Source organism: Ambystoma mexicanum, chromosome 13, assembly GCF_040938575.1.
Source record: "Ambystoma mexicanum isolate Mex_15411 chromosome 13, UKY_AmexF1_1, whole genome shotgun sequence".
Lineage (NCBI taxonomy): Eukaryota > Metazoa > Chordata > Amphibia > Caudata > Ambystomatidae > Ambystoma > Ambystoma mexicanum.
The window spans coordinates 741,880,557-741,893,528 of NC_090938.1; the positions used below are offsets into that span (position 1 = coordinate 741,880,557).

Here is a 12,972-nt window from a genome sequence, read left to right on the forward strand (position 1 = left end):
GGCTTGAGCCCTAGGAGTAGATTTAGTGCATGTTGGTGTTCAATACCCTGCTATGATTTTGTGTCCTAAATAATGTACCCTCTCTACATAGCTGCAACTTCAGTTTGGATGCTTTTGGTCCCAACTAGCTAATGCAGTAACAATTCTAAGGTATCTTGCTTACAAGCGCTGTAGGAGAGTGATGTTAGAAGTCGTTCATTAACCTGCTGAATTAATAGAGTGCCCTGAGAATTTTCTAACAAGGTCTTTCTTCAGCTGGTGAAAGAACAAGGTCAGAGATTCAGGAAGGCAGGTCCAAGTATACTGAATGGCATGACGACAAAAGGCAACCATGGATCTACTCTCTGGGTGGATCGTTATATAGAGGAAAAATACAGAGCAGAGATTTACAAATGTAAAGTGTGTCGCTGACTGTGGGATACAGGACAATATAGTAGCTGGATTTGATTCTAGCAGAAATAGGGATAGCACTAGAGAGTTTACAGCACAGACACCTTACACAAGGCATTAGGTGTCCTTTCCTGGCTCCAACACAAGGAGTATTGGATTACTACAAGGGCTACTAGTCTGAATGATAATTTCCCATTTCAGGAGTGACTAACAGTGGTAATCCCTGTTCCTGCTTTGCGGCGCAACCGATGATACATTTTCCGTAGTAGTTTGGACACATCCCACATCGTTATTGTGCACTGACCATAAGCAGTAAGGGACCTGGGATAACGATTCTGTGAGATCTAGAGACATAATTTTCTTTGGGTCTGAATCTTGGGACGGGACCCCCTGAAGAGTACCTAACACAGACTTGGTGATACTGTCAGAGATGTCCAGGAATACTCTGTCTGGAGTGTAATAGATGGCATATTTCAGTTTGCAAAGGAGGTCTGTGTCTGAAAACCGACCGTTGCAGAAGGATTTAGCAAGAAAGCATGCTTGTCCATGATAGGACCTAAGGTAATTGATACTGGTTCAGTAACATGGTGTGGGACTGAAGTGTTGGAAATACCCACTGTATTAATCATAGTAGATGACAGAGGGACAACTGGAAAACAATTGGATCATAAGGCAGACTTACTATCCCGTATCTACCACACATGAAATGGTTTGCCCTTCAATTCTACACTTTACATAGGGACTTTCCTGATCTACAGGTGTCAATGGATTCATGATGAGGTTTCCTCTCGGGCTGTCCAGGTTCTGATCTTCATCTGGGGCCGCAGGCCATACCTTGTTCGGGGTAAATTCAGGGCACATCCCGGTTAGGGAATTGGGTGGATTTAAGAGTAGGGTGTGGAAAGTTCCTTTGGGACCTGTTAGAGCACTCATATTTCCAGTGATCCTCCTGCTTATAATAATTACAGGCTGTGAGGCTCACAAATCCGCTACTCTGGGGATCCTGTCCAACACCTTGTCCTCTGCCTCTGATGCTTATTCCCCAAACCCTCTGGGCAACCCATGTTCCCTTTTGGGGTTCTGTTAGGGCCAGCAAAGGGAGGGCATCATCCCTGCTCTATGCATTCCCAGGTCAACAAGCAGCAGGTGCATCACGTCTCACTCAGACCTTACCATCCAACCCTAACATGAAAACAGTCACTCCACACCCTGCTCCCATGCACGCCCAACTCACAGAACCTCAACCAGATCCCTCTTACCACCCACATGCCACCTTCAAAACACACATGCAACCTCATGCTCATCAATGCTCATTCTGTAGTACTAAATGCAGTAGACATTGCTGACCTCGTCACCACCCAAATTCGATGCACATTTTATCAGAGACATACTTCACCCCCACATCCTCGCACATCCTGGATGCACTACTCCCTACAGGTTACAGCATGCAACTCAACAGTGCTACAACTGGTAACTAAAAGATTGGTGATGCGAGGGCAACCTGTAAAGTCAATTATAACATTTATTGGAACGCAAAATACTATCTTCACTTGTGAGCACTTTCCAACCAATTTTATGTGCGAGATTCTTGCCTGCTGGCAGCTACTGAAGACCCTCTTGACCTCTCCCAAAAACCAAGACAGAGTTTACAAATATAAAGTACTCTCAGGAAGGGGTTGGGGACAGAACAACCAATTCCGGGACAGTCCAGACAACACCTGGATGTCTGGTCACCCCAAGTAAGAGTAATCTTGGGAAGCGGATGAGAGAGACAGGCTCAAAAGGGAGAAGGTGAGAGAATATTACGCGCCGTGAGGCCTACAGGCATGTGGCGTGTAATAAGAATTAAAATAAATAATTAAATAAATACTTGAGAGAGAGCAAAAGAGACTCCTATTGAGTGCACAGATTCAAAAGGCAGAAGGGGAGGGTGAGAGAGGAAAGAGAAAATACATTGCACCCTACAGACAGTGTGGCCCCTGAGAGAGGGGTGGAAAGACAGGGAGGAAGCGTGAGACAAAGGGACAGTGTCAGAGAGAAACACAGATATAGGGAGAGTGCGGTAAAGAGAGACAAGAACATAGAGAGAGCAACACACACACACACACACACACACACACTTTCTTTCTCTCATAAAAAAATAACGGCACAAAGCACTGGGGGCAAGTTGGTAATGAGAGAATTTCTTGCCATCAGAAGCTCAAGGGTCATGGGAAGTGCCTTATTTCTTGTTTTCTTCCATGGTCACATGATTCATTGTATACACTGCCCGGGTTATACTCTAGTCCTGTAAACCTGAGAAAGTGGTACAGGAGGTGTGAGGAGGCTGGTGTTGAGCCCAAGTGTGTAACCTGTGAGAGATCAAGTATAAGTGAGCAATATGCGAGTACCATCGCGCCAGTAACTGTGAGAAGTAAATGTCTTGGAAAAAAAAGAAATCTATGTGATCAGGACGCCAGGTTTTCTCTTTGATGGAGAACCTCCTCTCGCGGAATGGTAAGGCATGTTCTCCCAGGATGGGACACCCACCTCTGTCCCCATGGACGCAAAGTTTTCTCATCATGGAGGCCTTGATCTTCGCTGAGGACTATTAAAGACAAAATGCACCCATTTTAGGATTAGTGAAGCAGTGGAAAGAACACATCCTTATACTTTCTTGACTACTTTTAGAATATTCCCATTCTAGTTATGCACGTTAAGAAAAGCATTGCCTTAAAAATATAAATGCATGATTCTTGTGAATGACGATAGTGGATGCTCTAATACTTTGCTTATGCGCACTATGGAATTGCGTTCCAATCCATTCTAGGCAAAGTATTGTACATGCATTTCCTGCAACATCAGTACATCCAAGATTTTATAAGATACTTCGATAATCACTTCTCATTGGCCACCTGGATAACGGAGATGACGTCCCTAGCTTCTTTGGAACGATGAACATACCAATATCCAGAATAAGGACTGTCAACATGTGGAGAATTCTTGTAAGCTACTACCCCTGACGATTCTGCATGATCATTTGCATGGCTTTATAATATGATAGAGGGACTTCAGCTAAGTGTCTATTGAGACATAGACATAAAAGATGTCTGAGAATATCATGTGATTTCTTCGAGCCTATCTGGAATCGAGCTTGCCTCCTCTGGTGTAGGGGCTCAGACATTGAAATGGACACAGGAAAGCTTAATTTCATGAGCGTCACAGAAGTGCGCATGACGGAATGAAGGAAAGAGAAAGAGGGAAGTGGATTGACATGAGGAACAGTGATGCAGATATCGCTACTTGTACCAGGAGATGCAATGAGCACATTCATACGAGAATGGGGTGTACACTCTGTGCTTAAGCTACAAGGGTGAATTCTATAGTCTTTGACATTGTTGAAATACAGACATGGCTATGACCAAATTAAGAAATCTTGAAAATCAGACTATCAAAAAATATATACATGATATACATAGGTTTTCTTTAAGCCACCGGAGGATGGTTTTGGGGACCAAAACATGTACCTGTAGTGGCAGGATGGACTATGGACGCCATTAAGATTTGTTTTAAAAAAATGTCATTGAATGGGCTAAAATTAATGAATCATCAAATCAAAGAGGATAAAATTAACAGCTGGATTAATAGTCAGGAACATCAGGCTAAGAGTGTTTATCCCCTCTGCTAGGGTACCCTACGCAAAACTGTGTACCCCATATGTGAATCTTTGTTTTTTCTTTTAGGGAAAGTGCACATAGGTGTGCCAGTCATTGCTGGATTTGCATGGCATGCACTTGTGCAGGCTACAGGTAAACTATTGCCACCCCTGGCCCCCCATGTCAGAGGTACAAAGGTCCAGATGTTGATTTTAGATTTAGCCAACATTGAACAGATTCACAAAAATTCCGCTAAACACCCACAGACACTGGACACAGACTATATTAAAAAGCAAAGCAACCCTTCGAGTGTCCTTAGTACCTGGGTATAAACACGAAAATAGGGGTTTTGATTTGCTACAATATGGGATACAATGGGATATATTACTCACCGTATCTGATGCTTGTTTCTGCTTAGATTCACATGTTGTTTACTAAACTCGAAAAGGGACGTTGACAGGGCGTGCCAGTAATACTATCCCTAGTGTGACGTCTACTGTACCCATGGTGTTTCACGCGTCGAGGTCCCTCAGATTGTTTTGTTTCTGACATGAGGTTGCATGAAGTGTAGCGCGAGTACAGGTGTAGTAAAGCAGATCATGTATCAGATAAGCCCAGAAAACATCTATGCACCTTCTACTCCAAGGGGAGGAAGGGTGGGCACATGTGAATCTAAGCAGATACAAGCATCAGAAATACGATTAGGGTGAGTAATGTATCCCTTCTGAGGCTTGTGGAATCTGCTTAGATCACATGCTATGCATAGATTAGTGAGCAGTGTTTGGAGAAGGTGGTGGGTTGTGAGAAGGTACAGCGGAAAATAGATGTTTGTCCCACCTGGGAATCTGCTTTAGAGTGAGTGTCAATGCAGTAGTGCTGAGTAAAAGTGTGGAAAGAGCTCCATGTAGCTGCTTTGCAAATGGCGTCCAGCGGGACGTTTGCGATAAAAGCTAAGGTAGCTCCTGTACCCCTGGTGGAGTGAGCACTTGGTGTCAAAAGCAGTGTATTATTTGATAGAGAATAGCAGAGCTGTATGCATCTGACTATCGATCTGGAGATAGCGTTTTTGGACAAGCGCTCTCCTTCCCTGCCTGGAGCTATGGAGATGAACAGTTGGTCTGTTTTCCTTTACATAGTAAAGGACCGCCCTCCTTACATCTCGTGTATGGAGTTTCTTCTCAGCCGAGCTTGATGGATTTTGGAAGAAAGCTGGTAAATCGATGTCCTGATTGACATGGAACTTTGAAATGAATTTAGGTGAAACCTAGGGTGCATTTTATTTATTTTCTAACTTAATAAAGTTTTACAGGTACAGTTAAGCATATTCAATCATTGTTAAGCTGTTCAATGTCTGTTAGATTCACATTCCCACACTCCCAGTAGAACCCTCCCTAACCCAATCTATGAACAGTAACTGCATCACAGGGTCTTATTTCTTGGAGTTGCAAATGATCTAAGTCAAGTTATCTTCTAGGATGATACGTGCTGTGGGTTATTAGGTGCTTTGTGTCTCTTGGTATGTTTGTGTTTGTCTTCTTGTCGGAGGATACATTCAGGGGGGTTTGTCGTCTGGCGAGGTGTATAGTTCTTGCACTAGCACATTCCACTTTGTGATGTCTGCAGAGCTTTCTCTCCCCCCTTTTACTAGCGCTTCATACCATACTGCAGTTTCCGCTGTTGTCCACCTTTTCAGATCTTTCCACCACATTTCTACATTCGGGCCTTCTTTGGCTTTCCACTTCATTGCTATTCGCCATTTAGCTAATGCCCACGCTAGGTCTATCATCTTTTGCTCGGTTTTGTTTGGGTATTTGCATAACCCTAAGAGGCAAGCTTTGATTGTCCAGTCTTGGCCCTTTATTCCATTTTTCCAGAGTCGTCGTTCTATTTCTTGCCAGTACTTTTGGATCACTGGGCAGAACCAGAACATATGTCCCATGTCAGCTTTTCCTCCGCGCATTTCGGGCAACTCTGTATGCCCGCTCCGGGGAAGTGTGATATTCTTTTCGGGTCAAGTATGCTCTGTGGAGCATATATAATTGTAGCTGTTCTAGTTTGGCATTTCTGGATATCTTTTTGGGATATAAGTTCGCCTTGGTCCATTCCTTATCTCTGATTTCTCTTCCTATTTCGGTTTCCAAAGTCTGTTTGCCTTTGGGTAGGTCTTTGGGTATTTCTTCCAGAAGTGTCTGATATAACCTAGATACCATATGTCCTCCTTCAGTTACATCGTATAGTAGGTTAGCACCGGGTTCTCGGTTTGCAGGGCGTAATTAGAGACATCTTGATTATAATTGGGTAGCATTCATAGTACATTCATTTGCAAAACAATTATACAAAAAAATACATATTTTGGACGCATTAGTTGTCGTTACATCACACATTTACAAATTTGCATGTTCGGGGTACAAGTCATCATTTCCTTGGTGTCTATATAGGGAGGAGGGTTACCGACTGGTATTAACTAGGTAGCAGCTGGCTAGAATTGGTTAAATAGCCAAGTTTTTAGTAACTTTTTGAAACACTGGAAAGAGGCTTCATTTTTTATGTTTATGGGGAGTGTGTTCCAGTGTTTTGGGGATATGACTGGGAAGCTTTTTCCCCCTGCGCTGGAACATTTGTAGCGCGGGACCACGAGGAGAGAATTTTTGTTAGATCTAAGTGTTCTGTTAGATTTTTTTTTGGCTATTGCGTTCTATTGCGTTATTGATATATATGGGTGCTTTCTTGGCGAGACATTTATGGGTAACACACAGTGATTTGAAGATGATTCTAGCTTTGATGGGTAGCCAATGGGTCTCCCTCCTGATGTTGGAGGTGTGGTCTGACTTTTTTGGTTCATCCACTTTCAGCATTTTCTTAGCTCTGTTCCATATCTGCTGTCCTAGCCGTAGGAATGTCGGAGGATGTGCTAGTCTGTTTTCCTCTAGCCAGCACGTTTCCTTGAGGAGGTATGGAGTCACAGTGGCACTCAGCAGGGCATGTGCTTTTGTTTCCCTATCTGTCAGCCAGTTTTCTACATGTTGGAGTTGGCCCGCTAAATAGTATAGTTCAAAATGTGGAAGGCGCACTCCGCCCTCTGTGTAGTCTCTGCATGGCACTTCCATGGCTACTCGTTTCCGGCCTTTTCCCCATATGAAGCTACTCAGTGTTGAGTTTAGGTCTCTGAAAAATGTTTTTGGAAATTGGTACGGTACATTTATAAAGTGATATAGTAATCTGGGAAGGGCTATCATTTTTACCAGCGAGATCCGTCCCATTACTGACAGGGGGAGTTTTCCCCAAGAATTTTATGGATGCTTGTATGCCTTTTTTTGCTCTCTGTATGTTGGTAATGTGGGTGTTTTCCATGTCATGGCATATATTTATGCTTAGGTAGCAAAACGTGTGTGGTTTACATTGGTGAGCGAGGCTAGGAAGTTGGTCTTGTCTGCCTGCCCAACCTGCTAGGGGGAACAAACAGGATTTACTGTTACTTATGAAAATTCCTGATAGTTGTGCAAAGTTGTTCAGAACTTCTAGGTACGTCTCTAAGTTGTCTTCTGGGTGTTTTATATACAATAGTATATCGTCTGCATAGAAGGATATGGTGTGTGTGGTCTCATCTATTTGTAGTCCTGTATCTGCGAATGATTCTCTTATATAAATCACCAGGGGTTCCAGCACTAAGATGCACAATAGGGGCGACAATGGGCAGCCCCGTTTAGTGCAGAATCGGGAGTGTGTCTGATATATATCTGCCTGTGCGGACTCTCGTATATGGTTTTGTGTAGAGCATGCATATCCATTTCATGAATCCCTGTCCTATCGCATAATGTTCTAAAACAGCGAACAGCCATTGCCATCGCACGGAATCAAATGCCTTAATGGCATCTAGTGCCGCTACTGCACAGCCTTCTGGTCTAGAATGTGTCCTATCTATAATTGCCTGAAGTCGCCTCAGGTTTGCCCTTGTGGCTCTACCCGGGAAGTACCCTGTCTGGTCTGGGTGGACCAGTGTGGTGATTACTCTTTTGAGCCGTTCTGCCAATACCGCTTAAGGATCTTGGCGTCTTAGTTCATTAATGCAATTGGCCGATCGTATTCGCAAAATCTACGGTCTTTGCCTGGTTTTAGGATGGGGAGCATCAGGGCCTTTTCCATTGTGTCTGGTAGGGTGCCTGCTTCGTATGCCTCTCCCAGGACCCACTGTAATTGTGGGGCTAGTAGGTCTGTATAATCTTTATAAAATTAGTCTGGAAGGCCGTCGCAACCTGGTGTTTTCCCCGTGGGTAGTGAGGTGATGACTCCTTGTATCTCCTCTAAGGTGAGGGGGGCCAGCTAACATTTCCCATTGTTCTATGGTTAATGTGGGCAGTCCTATGTCTACTAGGGTTTCATTTATTTCAGTTTCTCTAGGTTGTGTACTATCTTCATATAGCTTGCAATATTAGCTTACAATCTAAGTACTGTTGGCTGTGGACTTGGACTGGACTGCCCTGTCCTTTGGATCTTTTTTTCACAGCGCCGTCTTTGTTTCGCGCTGCACCGCGCTTCTGCCTCCGGTTGCCGTGTGTACGGCTTGGAGTCCCTGAAAGCCAGGAGGACGTCTCACTGTGTAACACACAGTTTGCCTGGCCCTCGATTGAGGAAAGGAGGTGACTGTTTCCTATTACTTGACTTGTCCCTGCCCACTGACTTGCCTTCTCTCACTTGACTTGTTCCCTGGGCAGGGAACCTTTCTCGTCACACTATCTTTTGCTGCCTTACTGTTCTAATTGTGTATTTTCCTAGCGTTGCCCTGGAGGTGTGGCTTAACGTTCTTCCCTTTGTGTTCCTCCCCCCTAGGTTTCCCTTCAGAGGAGGCCCCGCCCCCTTGTGCCGTGTGACGCCCAGGAAGCCTCTTTAAAACTCAGCCTCCTCGCGCACCCGCGCCGCGCACCTGCCAAGTACAATCTAAGTACTGTTGGCTGTTCGCGGGGAGCGCGGAGAGCGGAGGCGGCTTTCAGGCTTCCTGTAGTGTCCTGCATGGCCTAGTGTGGCGAGTGCTCTGCTATTCTTTTTTCACAATCACAGTGCAATCCATTTGATACTCTAGCTGCAAACTTCGTTACTGTGGTCTACCAATTTGAGAACCGGGGGGAGCCAGTCCCTGGGGAGGTTCCCTGAGTGGGGCGCCTTCTTCATTGTGTCCAAGACGAGTCATATGTGTAACTACTCTGGCATAATTCTAATATGTTACTTTTATGTGTTTAGAGGCTATGTTTACCTTTTGGTAAATCTCCTAGTGAATTCACAGAGGATATTTCTTGAAGTGTGGGCTTGTGTTATTACAGTACCTGGCACTTTGTTGTTTGGCACTACCCTTCTCCCTGGACAAAAAGGGGTGGGTTTTACTGTTTGGTTGTGGGGTGTGTACAGCTGCTGAGTATGAGCCCGACTTTAAGAAGTGGCTGTAAAACCGGCTCCTCTCCGCTAGAACCCGCTAAAGAGTCTGTTATTAACACCCAATTTACTCCTCTTCCTCTGTTTCCGGCAGCATCTGCACCTTCATTACCTATGTCTAGCCTCTTAATAGAGAGGGGGGTTGGGCTGGGCCAGGTGGGGTGTATTGAGACTGTCATATCGGCTGTACCATCATTGGTCATCCCCTTATCTCCTCATGGACCGCCCCCATCCTTGGCTGTGTCAACCTTCTCAGTCCAAGAAGCCAATGACTATGTCGGAGATGAGGGTGTCGTGACTAGCCACGGTCTTGAATTAGATTGTTCTTCTATACAAGGCCTTCGAGGCCTTCCTTGTCTCGCTGACACGTCTATCTTGGCACCTACCATTGTCAGCGAATTAAGCAAAAGAGTGCGGCTCTCTTTGGGACCTTCGTCTCCTGCGTCGTCTGCGTTTCCCTTTCGTGAACAAGTTCACTTTCACCTCCCCTCAGAAACCAACAGTGAAAAAGATGGCGGCCACGGGACTCTCCCGTCGACCTCCCACAATAGGGTTTTGGAAGGGGGATCCGCCTCTCTCTATGATAACATTCAGACTGGCGACAAGATGTCGGTAGGGCCTTTCTCTGTAGGAGGTGTGGTCCCCTTTTCCTTGGTGAATGAAGATGCAGACCTTGCAGCTCTAAAGGGAGAAGTTAGATCGGCCTCTACCCCAGAGGACTTCTGCTCACATTCTCAGCTCAATGAACCCTTCAACTTTCCAGTAATTTCACATATTCTCAACTTGCTGGACAAGGGGCATGAGCTGACACATTGCTCCATAAGGGAGATGCAGTCTTCATTATCTCTTATGAAAGACAAGATGGCCAGACTGGAAGGCTTTATTCTAGCTGAAGAACATTCCAGATCCTTCTATCTGGCCCAATTTGAAAAAATGCTGGAGAATATCCCAGCTAGAGCACCTCAGATCCCTACTTCTATTTCGACTTCCAATCAAGGTTCCCAGACTGATCCGGGAATGTGTTCCATAGTTTCCCCACAGACTTCTTGCTCCCAGGTTGTGAAAGGGGTTAACCCGGTTATGTTGGAGCATGCAAACTCGGAGGTCATAGACTTGGTGGAGGTTCTCAAACTCCAGCATGAACGTCTATTACAGGTAGAGCAGCTTCTTTATAAACTAGCTGTAACCCAACATCATTTGGACCCAATAGACTCCTCAAGAGAGGGATCCGATGGTATTCAAGGTTTTGCTGCTCCTCCGGACAGTCCCTCCGCCCTGACTGACATTATCGAGGCCCCGCCTAGTCCTGTATCGACGGTGGCAGATTTATGTTCGGACTTGGAGGAAGGACCTGTGGTGCATGAAGGAAGACACTTTGTCTCGCGTAAAGCGAGGAAGTCCTTCCTTAGAGCTCAAAAACGCCTAAACCTTACTAAGGCTAGTCAAAAGAAAGCTATCTTTAAAACACCATCTCCGGTTTGTGCCCACTTGATCTCTGAATCTAAAGTAAATTTGGGTATTGGGGCTAGCCATGACGACCTTGGTTTAGCCTTATGTGATCTTGATGAGGAAAGCAGGAAACATCTACAGATTGCAGCTTTGAAAAATGGCAATACTCAGATCGCCCCTCGTGGCCCTCAAGGAACTCCTTCTTTCCCAACATCCAACCTAGTAAGGCGAGCACTACGATTCCAGCTGAGGCGACAGTGACACCTGCTGTGAGCCCAAGCAGTGCTCCCGTACAGTTGGAAGGGTCTTTGGTTGGTAAGGATGTAGCTGCTATTCCTTTAGCACCTCCTGTTGCTGTAAGTGAAGATCGCGCTTGTCCTCCTCTCCTTCCAGAAGCGCCTGTGATTTTGGCGTCTCCGGCACGGCCTCCTAATGTGGAGGTTATGCACCTCCCGCATACAGCGGTAGGAAAATCTTTTCCTGACGCCTTGTCCCTCACGCACACACCAAAGGACATGAAACTAATCCTTGGTTGGACTAGTAATCTAGAGACAAATGGCCCGGCTCGTATAAACAGGTCATTTTTGATGAATTCGTTTTTTCAAATTCCAGCTCTTAGGAATCTTTCATCTAAGGACCTCGACTGGGTCAAATTGGCAACCCACAACAACCATAGAGCCCTCTGCAGAGTCCAATCGCAGATTATAACTAAAATGCTGTTGGAGTTTGCTGAGGACTTTCACTCCATTGGTCTTACACCATGCCTATTTCCGGATATGGATAGTGCATGGGCTTTTCTTGACTGGGTACCTCCCACTTTGCCAGTATGTCCAGTGGGGCTAGGTATAGAATCGTCCGACTCTCAGGTTACTCAATTATCACTCCAATTAGCATCATTAACCCAAGTACTGAGTGGGCTGGCTTGGCTGGAACCCCTGATAAAAACAGCTGCAGCCATTAAGGGGCCCACTCCAGGTTCATAACTGGCCAGTCTGACTATTTCATCCTGGAATTGTTGTGGCCTGGGCAACCTGGTTGGATGGCATAAGCGGGTTATCCCTGACAAGAAACCCGACATCCTATTCCTTCAGGAAACAATGAGCCTAAATGAGATTTCTCTCGACGGGTATTCCAGTTTTTCTATTCCAGCTAGCCGCATACTTGCAGGCCGTCCTTCCGGGGGTACTGCTATTCTTATTAAAAATGGTCTAAAAACAGTGGCTTCTATTCTGGATACTTCGACATCATGCATCCTAGTGGAGCTGTCGTTTGAACACGCCAAGGCCTTGCCCTTGCTTTTAATGTCGTTGTATTGGAATCCTAAGTCAGTCTCCCTCACTTTTCTCTTGGAGGATCTTGACAGGATTTTGGGACATGCTTCAGTCTCGTGCCCCAATCATGAAATTGTGATCGGAGGTGATTTAAACTCATACCTCCAGTTTTCTAATATACTATGCTCTTCTACTTCTTCCTCCTCTTATGCTCAACAAGCTTCTCATAGAGGGTACCAATTGTTAAGTTTCTTTGAAAAATGGGGCATTTACCCGATTCATTTGGCACCTCACTCTCTACATATTTCATGGTCACGGGGCAATGCCTCATCCCTCATTGATTATGTCCTGGCATCCAAAGTGTGTTCTGGGTTGCTTGAACCAGTCTCAATTTTAGATCTGGGTCTGAGCGACCACCATATGCTGTGCTCTGAACTCCATATGGGGTGTGATGTCTATATGCCTTCACCTCCTGTCTGTTTGGCGGCTCCCGACAGAAACACCATCTCTGTCAACTGGAATCCTGCCGTGTGTAGGAAACTGGTGTTCCTGGTGAATAGAGATCTCATATTATGCCAAGATGACCTCATATCGCTGGGGAATATTGAAAAAATTAACGAAAGAAACATCAATATGATTCAGACACATTTATTATCCTTAGTGAAGGACACTTTGGGTAAAGATATCTTCTTGGATGCCCATCCAAACTTGAATCAGATAGCAATCTTAAAAAAGCAAAAAAATCGCGAACTGGCTAACATAAGAAAAAAGTCACTCAGCCCTCTTATCTATCATCGTGAAAA

The 12,972-nt window shown here is 45.1% G+C and overlaps 1 long non-coding RNA gene across 1 annotated transcript in view; it reads right to left on the bottom strand.

Annotated features, from left to right (window-relative positions):
- Window positions 1-1,894: 1,894 nt before the first annotated feature.
- The window catches only part of LOC138520677 (uncharacterized), a 40,490-nt gene continuing 29,412 nt past the window's right edge, over window positions 1,895-12,972 (bottom strand). Inside the window, exon 2 of the long non-coding RNA XR_011282855.1 lies at window positions 1,895-2,977. This is a non-coding gene — a long non-coding RNA (uncharacterized lncRNA). The remainder of the gene's footprint in view (window positions 2,978-12,972) is intronic.